Source organism: Phocoena phocoena, chromosome X (genome assembly GCF_963924675.1).
Source record: "Phocoena phocoena chromosome X, mPhoPho1.1, whole genome shotgun sequence".
NCBI classification, from domain to species: Eukaryota; Metazoa; Chordata; class Mammalia; order Artiodactyla; family Phocoenidae; genus Phocoena; species Phocoena phocoena.
The window spans coordinates 30292391-30307521 of NC_089240.1; the positions used below are offsets into that span (position 1 = coordinate 30292391).

At 37.6% G+C, this 15131-nt stretch overlaps 1 pseudogene; it reads left to right on the forward strand.

The window, feature by feature from the left end:
- Positions 1-11419: 11419 nt before the first annotated feature.
- On the forward strand, positions 11420-12040 carry LOC136142053 (ferritin heavy chain pseudogene; annotated as a pseudogene).
- Positions 12041-15131: the final 3091 nt, after the last annotated feature.

The following is a 15131-nucleotide window of genomic DNA, read 5'->3' on the forward strand; positions in this document are numbered from 1 at the left end:
GGCTTAAACTCCCTCTTACGGGTATTGGCTGGATTCCAAAAGATAGATTATGGAAAGGGAACAATAGTAACTTCACAGTGAGAAATCTGGCAGACCTCACCTTAACCAAGTGATCAAGGTTAACATCACCAGTAATAAGTCATTACTGACACAAGGTGATGAGAAAGACATTTCACCTCTATGGTAATCTTCCCCCAAACCCAAAAAACCCTGGTCTGTCTAATCATGAAAAAGACACCAAACAAACCCAAATTCAGGGCCATTCTACAAAAGCCTGGCCAGTACTTCTCAAAACTATAAAGGTCATGGGAAACAAGGAAAGGCTGGGAACCTGTCAGAGACCATAGAAGAGAGATTATAACTAAATTCAATGTGATATATTTGATTAGATCCTAGAACAGAAAAAAGACATAATTGTAAAAAAAAAATCGATAAATCTGAATAAAGTCTGGAGTTTAGCTAAAAGTAATGCATCACTGTCTTTTTAGTTTTAACATATGTACTATGTAAAATAGTAACATTAGAGTAAGACGGGTGAAGAGTACATGAGAACTCTCTGTACTATTTCTGCAACTGTTTGATAAACCTAATATTCTCAAAAAAAGGTTTAGTTTTTTTTTAAGTGCATAGTTGCATTTCATTATGATGAATCAACACAGAATAGCTATTAAGCATAGTAGAAACTGTAGCTCCTGTAAAATGCAGATTTGCAGATCCCCCTCTCTCCATATAAATTGTATCAGAATTTTCTAGAAATGGAACCAAGAATCTGCATTTAATATAGCTATAGGTGAATCTTATGCACACCAAAATCTGAGGATTCCATTTCTAGAGCCCTGTGACTTTTATAGTCCCAAAAGACTTTTAAAGGCTTTAAAAACCAAAGTAGTAATGGTATTATCCAAGGTAACCAAATTTGAAGAAAGTCAAAATTCAGCATATGAAAGATAGGTAAGGAAAGATAATATGTATATAACTGGTGGGCACACAGGATAACAGGGTCATGATAGTTTGGCAAGTGGATTCAAAGTATGGTAAGTATCCAAGTGGCAGTTGAAAGACTAAAAGTGGAAGCAACTTGCTTACTCAGACAACCCTTCCTGGGTTGAAGAAAAGTGATATTGCTATGGAGTGCAGAGAAATTACAACGGGTCTGTTCAATCAACAGGCAACAACTGCCTTAGTATGAAGTGATACTACTTCAAAAATGAATAGTGCAGTACTGACAACCAAAACCAACACCACCAAGCTAATAAACAAATGCTCAAGGAAGCTGAAAGGCTCTGACTGGAGTATTATATAATGAACAGATGAACAAGGGAATGAGAATAAACTATGAAAATCAACGTGATGAAACTCACTGGTTAAATGAAGCCTAATTGGTCTCAAGTATGACATCCTATGTGCCTCTGCCTACCCTCAGTTGCCTACCACATTTACTGTGGTAGACTTCATGCTGGCTCAGGGCACCATTTTTGAGCCCCAACAGATTCAAGTAGTCCACAACCTTGCTGCCTCCTCCACCCACACAGCATATGCCAGCCCTCCTCTGATACCCAATCACATTCCCTCTGAATGAACCCACTTCGGCATTCTTCTGCCTGCATCAGCCAGCCCTCACTCATGTTTACCATTTATGATGGTTAATTTTACATGTAAACTTAGGCTACGGTGCCTGGTTGTTTGGTCTAGAAGCTGCTGTGCAGGTATATTTTAGATGTGATTAACTTGTAAATCAGTAGACTTTGAGAAAAGCAGATGATCCCTCCATAGTGTGCTGGACATCATCCAATCAGTTGAAGGCCTTAAGAATAAAGACTGAAGTCCTCCCTTGAATAAAGAACTATGCCTCCAGACTAGAAATTCTAGAATTCTAGAATTCTAGAATAGAAATTCTGTCTGAGTTTCTAGCTTTTGGACTCAAGACTGCAACATGAACGTTTACCTTAATTTCCAACCTGCTGACCTACCCTGCAGATTTCTGACTTGCCAAGCCCCACAATCACATAAACCAAAGCCAATAGCCAATTCCTTAAAAGAAATCACCCCTCCCCACATATATACATTTGATCCTTGGACAACATGGGGGTTAGGGTGCAGTTAAAAACTGCATAATCCGGTTCTGCATCCGCAGATTCAACCAACCATGAATCGTGTAGCACTGCAGTATTTACTGAAAAATATCCGTGTATAAGTGGAACCACACAGTTCAAACCCATATTGTTCAAGGGTCAACCGCAATAGGATGTTTTACCCTTTTATATAAAATATAATAACCTATTATACATCCAATCCTATCCAATATAATATAAATATCTTATTAGGTCTGTTTCTCTGGAGAACCCTAGATAATACACTATTCTGATCATTTTTCTACCAGTAACACTGTAACCATCTTCTCTTATAATGAAATACACTGCAGCTATTTTGCCATTGCTACACCCAATGATATTTTTTCTTAGTAAGGTATGATACTTAGGTAAGTTATAATCAATATATAGACTTAGAGATTCCCATTTTGTTCTTTGAACCAATTAGCATAGAATCAACATTCCATATCCTGGCTGAGTATCAGAATCACTTGTGGCACTTCTTAAAAGTAGAGTTGATCCTTGAACCACAGGGACTTGAACTGGGTGGGTTCACTTAATCTACAGTACTACTCATTCTGGGGTTGACTGAATCTGAAGATGTTCAACCATAGATACGGAAGGCCGATTGTAAAGTCATACCTGAACTTTCGACTGTGTGAGGGTCCACACCCCTAACCCCAAAGTTGTTCAAGGGTCAACTGTACATATGCCAGAGTTCAACCCCGAACTTGCTGAATCAGAATTTCCTCAACTGATTTTGATTCACAGCCAACGGCTGAAATCCCTGGGCATAAAATCATTTGACCACAGTATCTGCAACAGGATCTAGTCCAAGGTCACTTTTTTTTTTTTTTTTTTTCCTCAATACGCGGGCCTCTCACTGTTGTGGCCTCTCCCGTTGCGGAGCACAGGCTCCAGACGCGCAGGCTCAGCGGCCATGGCTCACGGGCCCAGCCGCTCCGCGGCATGTGGGATCTTCCCGGACCGGGGCACGAACCCGTGTCCCCTGCATCGTCAGGCAGACTCTCAACCACTGCGCCACCAGGGAAGTCCCAAGGTCACTTTTTTAAATAGAGAACTTGAGGTTAAGGGAGAATAAATTACTTATTCAAATTCCCAAAAAGGGTAAGAATGAACAGTATCAGGCTGCTATTTTTTTCATATTTCTATAAAGTACCTTTTATTTTCTTATATAGACATTTCCAGAAAAAACATAACAAGTGGCATTCCAATCACTCAGTGCACACAGTTATGCATATCTTATCATCTGATCCACAGCTCCAGTTCACTAATATAGATAGATTATAATATTTAGGAAATAAAAAGAGGCAGCTCTATTTTATAAGGTAGTTCATGCCATGTACACATGAAATTATCTGGTATATAGTTAGAAGACCTCGTAAACAGCTAAAATCTTGTTTATTAATTGTGTTGTAATAAAACTTTGAGGACATGTAAATGATATTATGTTATGTCTGATGATTTAATCAAAGAAGGGTGACCTCACTTTCCGAGTGATGGAACTTCGGTAGATGCATTCAAAGAGCTAACATAAATCTTAGCTTATTTTCTAGTAGCTAGCAAAAAACTTCCAAAATCACTTCATATTGTGGATATGAAAACACAAAATAATCAATAACCTCAGTTTTCCACTAACGCTGACTTCTAATACTCCATGGCTTCTAATACAATATTTGTATTTTTTAAAGAATTAAAAATTGACAGAGTATATACATACACAATCAGCTAAGATGCATGTTTCCACTAATGTCTACTTTACCTAACTAACGTCCAATAATGGAAGGGTAGGCAAAAATATTCAATATTATTATTTTTAAATTATACCACTCTAACCCTAATTATAAAATACAGAATACTATTCTATATTAATAATCATATCTCTTTATAATAATTTACTACATATATATTCATACTACAATCCACATTAAGGTACAAATTTTAGCGAACATTAACATTAGTGATCAAAGCTCAATATGTACGTACAAATGTGTGCACTCCATACATACATATACACAACATGGTTTTCTAAGATGTCAATGAACATATCACAAAATGTGAATTGAGATGTTATTTTGTAGAGAGTTCTAATATTATATTATTACCTGTTTTCTCTTGTTCATTTGACCCAACAGCATTCTTTTGCAAGAAGATAGGCTGAGGGATGCTCTACATCATCCAGCTATGAAACAGAGTTTTATAAACCCAAGTGTCCCATAGAGACATTTACTCCAATGAACTGGTATAATTCAAAATGTAATCTAACCAAACATGCTTAAGAGTCTGGCTAGGAGAAGCAATACCATGGTTTATAAAATAGTGTCTCTGGAAAGAAAAGGAAGTGGACTCTTGGTTGTGCATAAAATCTTGTTAATCCTATTTCCATTTCCCCCTCCTACATTTGTAACAACTGAATAAACTGATTATGTTTTTTTTAACTTGTAGCTGTAATCTCTGTAGACAGACTGATTAAATACTTACATTGATGTGATCAATATAGTTATCAATCAATAATGCTCCAGGAATTGATTTTTATAATTTGAGGAATTCTGCACCTTGATTCATTTATATGCTATTGTCTTTTTTCTAAAAATTAGGGATTGTTAATGTGGAAAATAAAAAAAAAAGAATTAAGAGGGAAGGGCCATGTAAGGAAAATTGCAGTTCTCTACAGCATAATTGAGGAATACATGTGATTAAGGAAAAAGTGATGATTTAGGGGGGGATAAAAGCATGGATAATTGATATAGAACTCGTGAAATAGGGAAGCAATTGTAAATAGATTACTGTGGACATGGAACTGACATTTCCAGTTATTACTACTGTTGTCTTGTCCTTGAAAGTTAAGATCTGAGGAATGTTCAGCAATGTTTCCATAGCTGCACGTATAAGAAAATAATATTCCTGCCATCAGAAGCTGCTCTAGTACAGCTTTCCCCTTCTACTCCAGGCCACGGACTCTACCACACAGACACTCAAAGGCAAGAGTGTTATCCCTTAAAATCCTGTCAGTAGTTCTCTTCACCTCAATTCCCAGTTCCAACAGCCTCTTCCCTTTCTAATGGGCTGCCTTTGGCCTCACCTTCCTTCCCAAAGCCAGCAGTTACTCCACAACAGATCTGCATTGCACGTCCTGTAAAGGAATGCGAGATTTTGTCTTGGCATTCAGTCTCTCTTCCAAGACACACACACACACAGACACACACACACATATATAATGTATAAGTTCATATTACTGCCAATGGTTTCAAAGAATCAGCACTTTTCTGGCAGAAGAAAATCAAGGGATTACATTACTAATGGAGAATTGAGTCATACAGCTGACAGTATTTGGCAGATTATTAATGAGCCTTTAATCATGGGTTGTTTGTCATGTATGAAATCAGAACTTAAAAGCACCATCTACATTAGCAAAAGCAGGTTGATAATCTTTCTATTTAAAGAATATATGCTAATCTTTTAATTCACTTTATAATAAATGAGATTTAAAATCATTTGGGCAGAAAGTTACTAAATATCAGATATCTCCTAGAAATTTGAAACTCTAAATAGGTTTAACTGACCTTAGCTATTCAGATATATTTGGAAAATGGCAAAAGACTTTAAGAAAATAAGTCAAAAGGACATTGTTTATTTTTCTTTCATGTATGAACTGAAATATAAAAAGCTCAGAGGAAAAGTAATAAATGTGAATAATACACAGGAAACACTTTACAAAACATTTACTTTGGAAATTGTGCTTTTCGCTGAGTTTAATAGTGGTTGGTTGAGGTCATTATCATATTTTTATAAAAAAGGAAATCAGCAAATAAGTCATTGAGAATATGGTATAAAAGTTTAGAAAATTAAAATGTGAGAGCACATTACTCATGTCAAATTATGAAGAATAATGATTACATTCAATATAAGCTTATTAACACATTGGGTTAATAGTATAGTAAGGTATGGAATCATAAGGAACATTTTATAAGGATTTTGCATTTTTTTCCTAACTTGTTTGGAAAAACTTACACTTGATTTTAGTGAAACAAAGTATCTACACCTTCAACCAAGACATTCTGGATTTGTAGGTTGACTAACACCATTCCACCAAAAATATTTTCCCTAAACCTAATTGCTATGTATGAAAAGGTATGAGAACGTCTGTAGCAATTTCTGTATCTGTGACAATAGTAGTAAAGATTTCAAACAAAATATTATTGAATATATATGAATATTTCAATATATATACATATTCTATTATCAACTCATTAGCATCTAATTTTACATTCATCACATATACATTCTGTCAGTGAACATAGTGAACTGAAACAGACTCTAGGGCCCATGAGATTTAAGTCAACGCCTGTTGCAATCATTCAGCATTTAGCACAAAGCTGGAATATATTAGGTCCTAAATAGTTATTGACTAGATATATGGTGTGTCCATGCCATTCGAACTCAGTGTCCTCTACCTGTATTTGTGAATTCCATGGATCTGTTCTTGTGTTTACATCCAAATGAAAAATTACTAGAAGCATTTTCAGAATTATCTTGATCTGTCTATAGCTCAATGCAGCAGCACAAACTCACTATCCATGCCTGCGTGTGTGTTTTGAATCACACTGAGTGTGACTGCTGCTAGGCTGGCATGTTCTAGTGTAAAAAGGACAACTGTCGCATGTCCACCCTTATAGTCACATTTTACCAGCTGCAAACACTAAACTTTCCTTTTAAAGTGATGACTGGGAAGTGAAAAATAGTTTCATAGAATGAAACTCAAAGGGAAGAGTGTTATCCCTTAAAATTCTGTCAGTAGCTCTCTTGTCCCTCAATTCCCAGTTTGAACAGCCTCTTCAGTTATTGAAGTTACTGAGACTTTTAATGGTATTTCATGAAATCAACAAACTGCATCAGAATTACTTTTCACAAACTAATAAAAAAGAACATGGACAGACAATATTTGAATGATGACTTCCACTACCTGAAAGCAGAAGTACATTATGAATCATCATATGAGCTAAAGTATGTCATGTCTTCAGTAAAGAAGGGTGGTAGAGAACTGAGATGTTTCATGGATATCGGGGCACAGGCATGGCACATTCAAAAGGAAACTTGCATCTCGTCAACTAGTATATTCTCAGTGAGAAGGGGCTTTGTTTAAGACAAAAAGCATAATCTGATGCATAATTGGAATTTCTTAATTTTAATAGTTTTATAGTTGTATTTGCATATATTTACAAATTGTTAGGTTTACAGTTATAAAAGCATACCAATTTCTATGCCCGGTTTTATGTTTATGCATATTAAAGTAAAATTATAATAGTAATTTATCACCATTGGGTGTCTTTGATTTTGTTTCCTTCTAAAGGAAACAGTTTAAATATATATTCAACATCTACTCCCACTCATTTTTTTAATTTGGAGAAATAATGAGACTAAAGCTTTTAATAGGCCACTCAATATTTTAATTTATATTTTTGAGCCCCTACTATGTGAAATTTAGCAGCACAAGTTGAACAGTCTTTGCTCTAAAGGAGTTCATGGTCCAACCAAACTTCCCAAACTACCTAGAGAGGAATCCAGTTCAGAGTGTCACTCTCTGCTATTTACAAGCTCTGTGTTTGATCATGTTACATACTTTAATTCACAATTTCTTTATCTGTAAAATATGGGTAATAATAATCAAATTTAATCCAGTATCTGTAATAATGAGGTAATGCAGAGTGAACAGCCCAGAGATATATAATATTGATGCATCACTTTTCACTACCTCTCATTAAATGATTTATTTATACATATGTATACACACACACACACACACACACACACACAACACAGAAAGTGAGATAAGCCACCAACTGCTGCTACTTATGGCCTACTTCCTTAAGATTATACCATTGATCCTACTTCATGTATTAATTTTCAAAGAAGGAATTATATGAAACATTTACTAGCACTTAGCTACAAAAGAAATACAAATATGAGGAGTTTATAGAACAAGTTTTTATGTTAGTACCTATAAAATACCTGTCATATAATAGGTGCTCAATAGAAATATACTGAATGAATGAATGAGAGCTAATCATTGACATGGAGTCAGAACTTACTGTCTAATATCAGTTGTGTAACTGTTTAACATTTTTAAATTCATGAAGGAAACTGAAAGTCAAAACAGATTATAGCATGAGAATTTTTATTTGTTGACTCTGAATTTATCATGAATAATACTGTGATAGCTAATTTTTATATGTCAACTTGAAAGGGCCAGGGGGTACCCAGATATTTAGTCAAATATTATTGTTTGTGCCTGAAAGGGTGTTTTTCCATGAGATTAACATTTGAAATAGTAGACTAAGTAAAGCAGATTGCTTTCCTTAAAGTCGATGAGCCTCATACAATCATTTGAAGGCCTGAATAAAATTAAAATGCTGACCTTCCTCTGAGTAAGAGGGAACTCCTCTTGCCTGACTGCCTTGGAGCAGGGACATTGTTTTTTCCTGCCTTCAACTTGAATTTCCTGGGTCTTGAGCCTCGTGGCCTTTGGACTGGACTTACACCATGGACTCTCCTGGGTCTCAAGTATGGCAACTGCAGATTTTGAGACTTGTCAGCCTCCATAATCACGTGAGCCAATTCCTTATTTTATATAATATACAAATATATCTTCTATTGGTTCTGTTTTTCTGGAGAATCCTAACATAATACCAACACTGCCCACAAACATTTCAAAGAAACCTTCATCCTACAGTCCTATATTGATATTTTAAAAGACATTATCTTAGCACAGACCAAGTTATAAACTATAAAATTTGATTATCAAAATTTTTTAAATTGGGGGGCTTCCCTGGTGGCACAGTGGTTAAGAAACCGCCTGCCAATGCAGGGAACATGAGTTCGAGCCCTGGTCCGGGAAGATCCTACATGCCGCGGAGCAACTAAGCCCATGTGCCACAACTAATGAGCCTGCATGCCACAACTACTGAAGCCCACACACCTAGAGCCCGTGCTCCGTAACAAGAGAAGCCACTGCAATGAGAAGCCCACACACTGCAACAAAGAGTAGCTCCCACTCGCTGCAACTAGAGAAAGCCCGTGTCCAACAAAGACCCAATGCAGCCAAAAATTTAAAAATAAAATAAATTTAAAAAATAAAATTTTAAATTTTTCTAAAAACATGATATGCCCTGAAGTTTTTTCATTCTGTGTTTGTATTTAGCTTTACATTCCTCATTAAAGAAAAACTGGATGCAATGTTTTTGTTTATACATATGTATATTTCCTTCATGGAAATTTGAGGTTCCAGTTCATGCTAGTTTATTGATTTCCCTTAAAAAAGTTAGATTTTAAACCTTAGGTTTCTCTTAGTTATAACATGTATTTTAACATTATCTTCTAACCTAGTAAGTAATGATGAGGGATAAAACATCTGAGAAACACCATTATCACCCCTTAGTACACATATAACCATTCAATAGTATTATTTTAATTTTTGAAGAGTAAAGTTGTCCAGATAAATTATTAAATAATTTTGGGACATAATGAGAAAATGTTCTACAAAATCAAGATTTCTTCTATTTAAATAGATTCTTCCAGCGAAGTCTACAATGGACTCTTCCAAGGAAATTTTTGAAAGATTGCAATTATATTATTATTATATTAAGACTAAACACTGGTGTTAAGCAAACATAGAATACAATGAGAAACTGATCATGTAGTTCTTTTCCAACTCTAATGTATGATTCTATTATTAAAATCAACTTATCAAATAGACATTGTTATTATTCTATTTCTTTACAGACTCATTAAATGCCTCTAAAATTGCTTAGATACGTTTACAATGTGGCAGTTGATATTTGATCCTTTGCTTCCTTCATAAACAATAATTATAGCATAGCATGAGCTTTCAAAGAGAAATAAAGAGACCCCCCCAAAAAAGTACATTAGTCAAAGCCATGGTAATAAAACTTTAAGTGAAAACAGCTATTTTATCCAAAAACTTTAAAACCATTGAGAGCACTTAAAACAGTCCATCACTCTTTCCTGTACCTTGAGAACAGAGACCATGTTTGATTCTTCTGTGTATCTCCAGAGTCAAACAATGACACATATTTGGAGTACTGTATATAAATGGCTGTTGAATTAATGTTGAATTAATTAATTATAAATACCTAGATTGGTCTTATGTCTTCCACTATAATATCCTTAACTTCTAAGAAAATATTGACTTTTTAATATCATATACATGTGTAATATTTTATACGTATTTACTTGAGACAATAAAGGGAGAAAACAGCAGTTTTTTGTTTTGTTTTGTTCTGGTCTGCTTCTCCACTAGAATACAAACCTCACGGGAACAGACTTTGTCTCTCTTTGTTACTAATATATGCCCAAATCCCACACCAGTGCCTGGGCCATATTAAGTAATCAATAAATATTTATTGTATGAATGAATGAAAGATAATTTGAGATCAATGGTATTTCCTACCACTGTGGCTCATTCCATACAACATAATTGAGGGGTTAAAAAAAATGCTTGCTGAGTGGCAGTGAAAGGACAAATGAGGTTGGAAGGGACAAATACATCCACACAGTTAAGTTCTTTCTCTATGAATGCATCTAAGCCTTTTGTTTTCTGACGAAGAAAAGAGAAGTCTGCACTTACCCAAGAGGAAGGAAATTGGTAAATCAGGTGAAAGGGGCTGTGTTTCTAGGACTGTGCTGGAAAATTAAGAGATGAGAGAAAACAAAGGGAGCGAAGACAAGGTTCAAAACGAGTGAAAGCTGGAGAGGTGGCAAGATTCACTGAGACTTTGGAGGTGGTGCTCTGCTGTCAGACAAGTGTGAACGTGACCAGAAAAAGAAAAAGAAAAGTGGAGATCACTGGAGTTAATAAGGTCCAGGAACCCAGTGAAGAGGCTATCAGAAGTGTCATTAGTATGGGTGTTGAAGTCACTGAGGAGAGCTAACTTCAAATAGAGCTCTGTGATAGTAAATATAATCAATGATACCACAAAAGAACTGTTTAATGAAAGAACCACATTAAGGCATTATTCAAATAAGAATCACTTGATTAACTCAAAACGGTTGCGCTTATATTCATGAATAACATTTTAAAAGATTAGGCCAGAAGCTCAGCGCAGTCGGCCTGCCTCACCCAGGCCTGGATGTAACCTGGGACACAGCGTTCGCGCCCCGCACTCCGTGCACATCCACCCTCCCAATCCCGCCCCCCCGTAACGGAACCGGAACCTCCTTTCCCTCCTCCCAAACCCGGGTAATGGACCCGCCTTCCGGTCCATCCCAGAGTGGCTGCCCTCTTCGACCACATGGGAGCGCTCCGAGGCAGCTACCGCGGGCCCCGCGGCTTCGCCTTCACCTTGGCTTTCACGCCCGCCACGCTGCCAGCGCCGCCCTCGCAGGTGCGCCAGAACTACCACCCCGACTGCGAGGCCGCCATCAACAGCCATTTCACCCTGGAGCTCCACACCTCCTTCGTGTGCCTGGCTGCGGCCTTTTACCTTGACCACGACGATGTGGCCTTGAAGCACTTCACCCGGTTCTTCCTGCGCTGCTCCCACGAGCACAGCGGGCGGGCCCAGGGCCTGATGCGCCTGCAGAACCAGCGCGGGGGCCGCCTCAACTTCCAAGACATCAGGGAGCCAGGCAGTGACAAGTGAAAGAGCGGCTTCAAGGACATGAAGTGCGCCTTGTTCCTGGAGAAGCTCGTGAACCACAGCCTGCTCCACCTGCACCAGCTGGCCACCGACAAGACCGACCCCCACCTGCGCCACTTCCTGGCAATTCACGACCTCAGCCAGCAGGTGGCGTTCATCAGAGAGCTGGAGGGTCATGTCACCACCCTGAGCATGATGGGGGCCCCGGACGTCGACCTGGCAGGGTACCTCTTTGACAAGCTCACCCTGGGCGACAGCGACAAGAAGAACTGAGCCTGGACTGTACTTCCCCAGAGCCACGGGGTGACCAGAGCCCTGGTCACCGTGCCTGCCATGCAGACGGCAATAGTGCCCTTGCAGAAGAAGTTCACTTAAGTTTTTTTGGTTTTTTTTTTTTTTTTGCAACAAGTGCAGGACTCTCTTTTCCTGGACTTTATCACGTAAGTTTTTTTCTTCCAGTTTTTCCGTTTCTTCCAATAAAGTTATTGGTTCATAAATAAATAAAGGTCTCTGGTTGATTCATGTGGGCAAATCTCTCATTTTTTAAGTTTTAAAACAGGTATCCAGGAGTTTCTGAACACAGCCACACCCCAACCATATGCAGCTCAAGATCTCCACAGTGGGAGGGAGAAGGTGTTCCATAGGGTCCTGGAAAACACAAAATCAGTCTTCCCCTCATAAATAATGTGGGTATATGGGGATAGACTGGGGTGGGGTGGGGTGAGGTAGGGGTCCCTGGTGAATGTGGGTGCATGTGCATAGTAAAAGTATAGAACCATAGCCTGAAAATCATGATTGCAGTTGCCTCTGGGGAACAAGTGAAGGAAATGGGATTGCGCAGGGATTAAAATAAAGGGCGCCTTCAGTTTCACCTGAAATGTTTATGTTCATTAATCATGCAAATACTATTGGTTAAGTATGAGTAGCAAGATGGGGGGTGGAGGGGTTTGGAAGATTGAATGGTGGAGTATCTCTTTGACAAGTTCACTCTGGGCAACAGTGATAATGGAAAAATGAGTGTTAGGCTGTCTTGCTCAGAAACACGGGGGTGACTTCCCATGGTCACCAATGCCTGGCATGCATGTTGTAATAACAAAACATCCACTTATATATGTTTTCTTTCCTTTGTATCATACGTATGTATGCATGCGTGTGTGTGTGTATATATATGTGTGTGTGTGTGTGTGTGTGTGTGTATATATTTTTTTTTTTTTTTTAATTCCAACCAGCAGCAGAGTTCATTTTGAATCTCTAGACTAGATTCTGAATGTTTGCTTATGAAGACGCCCTTTGTTGAAAAGCAGTTCGGCAATCACATTACTGGAAATGATATAGCTGCTTCCTAGACCTTTCCTGAGCCTGGCTGTATTTCTGCCCTTGGGTTTCATATATCCAACTTTGATTTAGTTTTTGTTATTTGCTACCAAGAGAACCTAAGCTAATATGTCTTATTATCAACACACTTTTTACCAGCCTCCACTGTATTTACAGTAGAGTAAAGAGCTCTTCTAGGGTAGTAAATGACATTTTTCTCTTTATCCCTACTACAGAGTCCCCTGAAAGGAAAAAGGATCAAGGGTGGAAGGGATCAAATAAGAACAATTTCCCGAATAGAAATACAGAATACTGAAGCCTGCTACCGTATGCATCTCTTCTCACCTAAAAGTGTTTTCCTCATAATTTACAGAATTTTAATTCCTTAGATCAGCCTTCCCAAGACTGTGTTCAGTATCAGCCAGTGCCTCAAAAACATGCACAAGTGTTCAGTGAAAAGCTTGTATTAATCAAATTAGCAGGATTTTTTGTTTTGTTTTTTCAGTTTTTGTTTACTCTAGGAATTTTATGTCTGATGTAAAAAATATACATTTTGAATGTATAACATGGGGATAAAATATTCAGTGTTTCCCAAACATTCTGATCATGGGATTCTTTTTCTACCAAATCTCACAGAACAGTATTCCAAAGAAAACAGCTTTGGAAACAACGTTAAAAGGTCCCACTGTGGGCTTCTCTGGTGGCGCAGCGGTTAAGTATCCGTCTGACAATGCAGGGGACACGGGTTCGATCCGTGGTCTGGGAAGATCCCACATGCCGTGGAGCAACTAAGCCCACGTGCCACACTACTGAGCCTGTGCTCTACAGCCCACAAGCCACAACTACTGAAGCCTGTGCACCTAGAGCCCGTGCCCTGCAACAAGAGAAGCCACCGAAATGAAAAGCACCACAATGAAGAATAGCCCCCACTTGCCGCAACTAGAGAAAGCCCACATGCAGCAACAAAGACCCAATGCAGCCAAAAAATAAAATAAAAATTAAGTAAAAAAAAAAGGTCCCATCGTGTGTTGTTCCAGAAGCACATACCTGGTAGCTAAACCTCATTCACTTTCACTTAGAGGTCATTATGAGAAACTGGAACCTTTGCTGTGAAGGTTTCAGCACAGTAAACTTTAGACAGTAAGTGTAATGCAGGGCCCTCACCATGAGAGTGGGTAGATATCACACACATCCATTTTGCTTCCTGATAGGTAACTCCCAACACTGTATTTTTCCATCTATTCTAATTTCTATTTCTAAATGAATGGCTTCTGGGAATAACATTGATATTTCTCTAGCACTTAAAGTCAAGAGAAAGTTTAAGGCTGCTAAGTAGTTTATATTCTTCACCTCCCTCTACCTATGTATTCATCTCACCAGCAGCAGAATTCTTCATTTATTTTCCAGACTAGATTGCTGAATTTTGGTCAGTAATACAACTTTTGGTCAAAAACAGTCTGTACCTGTATCTTTTTGAAAATAAGAAAATGACTGTTCCTCTCACCAAAGCATACTGAAATTTCTCAGAATTCAGACATTTAACTATAAGAAAAAAAATAAGGCATACATACTACAAAACATTATATTAATAAAGTCCAAGATTGTTAAATAAATATATAATAATGTGTTTAATGTGTACCATGTTTTTCCTCCAGTAGAGATGATCAACATTATTCACATCATTATTTGATTTTTGAATGAGCACCTTATTGCAATGCATTCCTCTTTCGGTTCAATGTAGGACTTACCGAGTTTCTCTCCAGCCCTAAAATACATGATGCAATTCTATAAATTGAAACTGCATTATTCCCAAACAATAGTGGGCATGAGACAATATCAAAAATCTTGCATATTTTTAAAATTTAAATGTGTTCCCACAACAACTCTTAGGTATCAATTCTCATGACACCTCCACTGAATTTGTTAAGGTGTCTATTTTATTCCCAGGCAGATTCAGCATAATACAAAACTATTATTTTCTCAATATGAGAAATATTCTATCACTTTAATACATGATTATATAAGGCTGGAAAATAAGAAGGTGATTAAA